The sequence below is a fragment of the Chinchilla lanigera genome, unplaced genomic scaffold (genome assembly GCF_000276665.1).
Source record: "Chinchilla lanigera isolate Chin_1 unplaced genomic scaffold, ChiLan1.0 scaffold00099, whole genome shotgun sequence".
In the NCBI taxonomy this organism is placed as follows: Eukaryota; Metazoa; Chordata; class Mammalia; order Rodentia; family Chinchillidae; genus Chinchilla; species Chinchilla lanigera.
In genome coordinates, this window is record NW_004955500.1 from 6,595,220 (window position 1) to 6,601,927 (window position 6,708).

Genomic DNA, 6,708 nt, shown 5'->3' on the forward strand with positions numbered 1-6,708 from the left:
ATTCCCCTATCATTTCAGAGAAATACAGAAAACAATCAAAACATACGCAGAAAAATCCTCTGAATTCAAATCTTAAGAAATTCCCAAATAGACTGTTTGATACTGTCAGTAATTAAGTATTATTTTAATTGTTAAAAACCTAACATGTAAGGTATGTTTTAGAATCTACTAGTGTAGGTTTCTAATGGTGTTACCTCTTTCCAGTACCAAAGAGAAAAATATTGTATACTACTATATTACTTTGCAGAATTCATCAAATTCTAATTAAATATTGTACAAACCTTAAATTTAAAAACACATTTTAGCCAGTGTAGCGGTGCATGCCTATGGTCCCCAGCACTCTGGGATCTAAAGCAGGAGTCACAAGTCTCGGCCCAGCCCAAGTAACTTAGTAAGACCCTGACTCAAAATTTTTAAAAGAAGTTTTTTTTAAATTTAAAAAGAATTGGTGATGTAGTTCTGTGCAAAAGCCCTTGGTTTGATACTCAATACCAAAAAGAAAAACCAACACACATTTTAATAAAGGCCCAAATATTATACTGTCTTTACTTGTAATAGAAACTACATGAAATTATATGAAAAAATTTCATACCTCAAGTAATTTTTGTTTTGTTTTGTTTTTGGTACCAGGAATCGAACTCAGGACCTTGTGCTTGCCAGGCAGGTGCTGTCCCACTGAGCTATATCCCCAGCTCAAACGATTTTTGTAAAAGAACACAGTACCAGAATTGTACAGCCCACCCTTTAGCAACATTAACATATCTAAATACAGAATAAATTAAAGTGTACTAGAATGTAACATTTATTTATAATCATTTAGCTAATAACACAATCATTCCATAAGAATTTATTAGGAATGCTCTATATGCCCATGAAACGCTATAAAAACATTGTATCTAGCCAGGTGTGTTGGAGCACTCGGGAGGCTGAGACAAGAGGATCACCACGAGTTCAAGGACAGCCTTGAACTATGGGCTACATAGTGAATTCAAAGCCAGTCTGAACTACACAGTGAGACCCTTTCTCAAAAACAAGTAAATTTCCTCAACTCAAGTTTTATAGAGAAATTTTAGAGTCTTGTGTGATGAAATAAACTGTAGTTTATATATGTTAAATTTATAATTTCTATATGCACATATGTTAAAACACTCAAGAACGGTCCATTCCCTAAATCTAAGTGTTTCTAGAATTATTTTTTACTACGTATTGTCATCCATTACTCAAATTTCGAATCAGTGGCCCCTAAAGGTTTAGTAAACTTTCAGTTCCACCTTAAGAAAAATCTTAATGTTAGTGGAGGCAGAAACGTAACTCATACACAAGAAACTGAAAGTAAGCACTCAGCAAAAACTACACATCACATTCTGGAGTCCCCATGGAGTACCAGGTCTTTCTCTAAAATCGCCTGCTGCCTGCTTTGCTGTTCTCCAACTTGTTTCTTCTCTCCCTCAGCTGATGCGATTACTGGAGCAGCTCCCTTTGGATAGGCATTTTCTTTAGATGTTAAAGCCTAGGAAACATAGCAACCAACTAAAATAAAACAAGTAATGTGACACGAATACATATCTGGTTTTAAAATGTAAATTACTCTACTATGTTAAAATTCCTGCCACATTCAAATAATTAAAATAGTATTTTCTACCTTAATTCAGCCTTCCTACTTATTGAAGTAAAAAGCAACACATAGGCATGGTGGTGCACATCTGTAATCTTAGCTACCTGGGAGGTGAAGACAGCCTGGGCACTTCAGCACAATCCTATCTCAAAATAAAATTTAAAATATGGCTACAGACGTAATTCAACAGGACAGCACTTGCCTAGCATGCACAAGGTCAATTCAATCGCCAGCACTGGAAAAAAAAGTGCTGAGAAATATATATAGATAGATATAGATAGATATATAGATTTTGGGGGGGAGGTCTTTTTTTGAGTCAGGGTCTCACTAGGCAGAGTTCAGGCTGGTCTTCAACTCACTTTGTAGCCCCAGCTGGCCTTGAACTCTCAATGATCCTCTTGCCTCAGCCTCCCAAGTGCTGGGATTACAGGCATGTGCCACCACATCCGGCTCTATATAATACATTTTAATATGCTTCTGATTCCAGTTAAAATAGGTAGTATCCACTAAATCCACTAAAGGTCATTGTTTATTTATTTATTCCATAAACGTTTACTGAATTTTCAAGCAGACCAGGCACTATTTTAAGAGATCTTTTCAAGTATCACCAAATTCTCAAATTTAATATTCAGTCATTACTTGGCTTAAAATAACATACAATATAATGCAGTTCACAATTCTAATGAAGTTGATATTCTGACCAACAATTTTATGTATGGTTAAGTAATAGTAATTTTACAAGCAGATTTTCCCCAATGTCCCTTTTTTCACTGTTTCAAAAATGGTAGAACAACTATAACTTTGATTCAAAGGCAAAGTGAGAGGAATATGCAACTGCTCGGTTATCATTAGATAAATCAAAGAAAATGCACAGAAATTAAAGCACATGTCAAAAGTGAAAAATCAGTGAAATACAGAAAAAATAATTCTATGAGTCAGAAAAGTAAAGCACCAACAGTTCTAAATGGTTTTAGATGATGATCAATAAGGACCTTTAAACAGCATTGCACTACTTCTAGCTTGCAAAATCATTTGATAAAATTCTACAGTACACAGAAAACATATTAGAAAATCTCTTTAAGAAATCTACCCTACAGATCTCCATGAAAAGTTTTAAATTTGTCAATGTAATTCCCTTAAATAGCTAGGTTACCTGATTGATTTTCCTGAGTTCATTTGTTGCTTCAAAATTATTTGGTTCCAGTTCTAATACTTTTTCATAATCTAAGTAAAGAGAACATAAATTTTTAAAAGGTATTTAAAATACTTGTACAAAACAAAAATCATCTGTTACATGTGATATATAGGTACCTATAGTACAGCAAAATGAAAGAACCAAGAAATATTAAAATTATTTATCTTCCCCCAGGGCAAACAATATCCTAACAGAATCCTATAACAAATCATCTTCTGTCATAAGGTATATATTGTTAAACCAGGAAAAAGTAGAATCTATTAAACATCAGCTTTACTGGTATTTTTTAGTTTACACTGCACAAATCTGTTTTTACAGAGTAATGGAAGCCATAGAATTTACAAGTAAGAACAGTAAGAGCTTTAAGTGCACTACCTCTTGCCCTACAGCAGCCAGAAAAATGCTTTAATCTCTACTTTACAGACAAGAAACTGAAAACAAGAGAAGCTACTGGTCAGACAACCAGTACTTGGCAGACTGACAATCTGAGCCAAAGTCCAGTGGTGGTAAATCATGCACTGTTTCCCAAAACATCAAAATACCTTTCAAACACAAAAGTGAGCTCTGCTACCATACTTTATGCAAAGCTCTGGGAAGGTAGCTAAGTATAATTATTTAGTATTGTTTGCATACTGTCTGTTAGATTAAGCTATTAAAGAACTTTCAGATAATGATGATAAATATTAACTACCTTTTTTGGCATCCTCTAATTTTTGCAAAGCAAATCGAGCAGCACCTCGTCTGGCATAAGCCTTTGCGTAATTTCTATTTAAAGCAATTGCTAAATTACAATCAGACTCAGCAACAGCAAATCTGCAAGACAGAAAATTAATACAAAGTTAATAAAAATCATTTATTAAACCAAAACTTCAAACTTTGTTTCTAAAATCCCTAATGCCTAGAAAGAGAATCTTCTTCCCAATTACCACCACGTTTTCCACTTCTTTTTATTTAATTAAACCTCCTAAAGCAATAATCCCTAAAGGTGAAACTTCAGAAGTATTCGTTTTAAGGAAGAAACAAGATGCCCAATACCACTGTTCTTCCTCAGTACTGTACCAGAGAACCTCCTCAGTGCAGCCCCAGGAAAAGAGATACACAGTAAGGAAACTGGAAAGGAGCTGGAGGGCAGCTCCACGGCTGTGTTTCCGGGACAGGTAAGGCCCTAGGTGAATTTCAGCATTTCCCAAAAAAAAATAGAAACAAAAAAATCTAGAGACTAGAAACATTGCTAAGGTGATGAAAGTCCAGCAAGGTAGCTGCCTCACATATGGAACAACAACAAAAAATACTAACAGAGAAGTGTAAGACACCAAGGCAAAAATTGTAAGATGATCTTCAAAGACATTAAAGAAGATTTACATGGAAATACTGCCATTTGCCCACAGTAAGGCCCAAAATACATAATTTTATTACTCTCCTCAAGCTGATCGATAAATCTCATGCAATTCTAACCAAAATCCCAACAGGTTGTATCAAGAAATTTGACAAAGTGATTGCAAAATTTGTACTGATGAGCAAAGTTCCAAGAATACGTAAAAACACCCTTGAAAAATGAGGTAGAGAACGTGCCTACACTAAATATCAAGATGTACTTATGATGACTCAGAAGTCAAAGATAGTGTGGAACAAAGGCAGGGACAGGCAATAGAACAAGGTAAGACAGCGGCACAGCGCCTGCCTGGCAAGCGCAAGGCATGAGTTCGACTCCAGACACCGGGAAAAAAAAAACAAAAAAAGAAAAAGAACAAGGTCAGACATACAGATGAGAAAACGGCCGGCACGAACAGGGCAGATGGCACGAGCGGCGCTAAAAGTTCAAGAGGAAAGCGTGGCTCTTCCATTAGCAAGACGGGAGCAACCAGATGCTCATATGGAAAAATTATCGAACTGGAACCCTAACTCTAGCACATGTGACAAGTAAAACAAATTTAGAAGAAAATACAAAAGACAATTATGAGTTCAAGATAGTATACCAATTATTTTTTAAAGGTGCTGGTCATTAATTTTGAAGATTAATCATTAAAAATATCAATTCATTTGAAATATATTCAAATTAGGAGGTCCTGTTTGGAAATACTTACGTTATTTTGTGAAATAAAGTGTTAATTCCAGAATTGAAAAAAAGCTATGCTATAAATTGACAAAAAAAAAAGCTATTACAAATAAGTAACAAAAATTGGTCTCTGGAACAAAGAACTTCTAAAAGTCAACAGAAAAACAGCCTAACAGAAAAATGGCCTGTAATCTCAGCACTCAGGAGGCTGAGGCAGGTGGATCACAAGTTCAAGGCCAGCCTGGGCTACAGATTGAGACTGTCTCAAAAACAAACCAAAAACAAGGGCCAAATACAAAATAGGCATTTCAAAGAAAAAAAGTGGTGAATAAAGATAGTCAACTTAATTTTTAAAGAGATGCAAATTAGAGCACAATGAAATACCCTTTATACCCACTAGATTTAAAACAAGAAGTCTAATCACTGTACACTAGTGTCAGTAAGGATCTTAAACAGGCATTCTGATAAATTGCTAATAGGAGGATAAACCTGTACCTCTGTCACAATCAGTCATCACCCTGTGGGAACACCTGCATACCCTGAACCGAAAACCAAGAACCATGTACAGAAATGTTCATCACATCACAATTTGAAACAAGTAAAAAAGGATGGAAAGGACCAGGTGGAGAAGGAACAGAATGATCCAACCAGAGTAATGGGAAATGGAATGCACAAGGGTACTTCAGACCTGTAAATGAAGGGTAAGTGAGAGATCTACACCAACATGTAAAACAAGAATGAATCATGGAAACATTAAGAGACAGGCAAGCCACAAAAGACTAAAATATATGACATACTTTCAAAGCTCAAAAATGAGCCGAGCGAGGTGGTACACACCTGTGATCCCAGCACTCAGGAGGCAAAGGCAGGGGGACCACTAGGCGTTGAAGGCCAGCCTGAGCTACATAGCAAGACTTTGTCTCAAAAATCCAAAACAAAACCTCAGAAATAAACTAAGTTTTACAAGTATTACTCCAGAATATATATGTATATATAATACATCTTTTCTTTTAATCAAAAGCGTAACAACTATGTCATTCAAACCAGTGGTTAGTCCGTGGTACCTTTCCTCTCCCAAGGTAGCCTGAACTTCAATGTGGAGAGGGACAGCTCAGAGGCCGTACTGGCTCCAGAATATTCACAGCGTGGGGTACAGGGGGACGAGACAGAGGGAGCAGCCCCCAACACCCACTCCGAATATATCTGGGTGAGAACACAAGTGGGTCTCCAGGCACACTGTCTGGCTGTATGTGGATCTGTAACTGCTCTTGGCTCTGTGCACAAAAGGAGAACAGCTACTGCTAGTACCTGTAAGCCTGCAAAGGCCAGCCAGCCAAGCTTAACGTACAGCAGCCAACACCACTCAAGCACAGCATGAACTAGAAGAAAAAGTACTGAACTACCACAAAACATAAAAAAACGGTTAGCTGAGAGAAAGATAAGGGACAGAATATGGAAAGGAGCATCAAGGTTCAAAAATAACACTAATATTCTGGGTCTTAAAATTGGTAAGTGGGTTTATTTCAAAGTATTTTTTGTAACTTACACATACGATACATATTACAGTCAATAAAAAATATTACAAAATGTAAATGCTTCCTAATTTATGAGACTATTAATATGTTTCAAAGATCTAAAAATATGCCATTTAAAAGTAAAAATTCAGAATACAACAATAAAAGTGTCTTCCTTCATATTTCTATCTTAAAAGCTCTTAGGAGAGTTACTTAAACCTAATACATCGGAAAAAATACACACATTGCTTAATGTTAAATATGCACTTAAAGAGTCAGTATGGGGGCTGGGGATTTAGCTCAGCGGCAAAAGCGCTTGCCTGGCAAG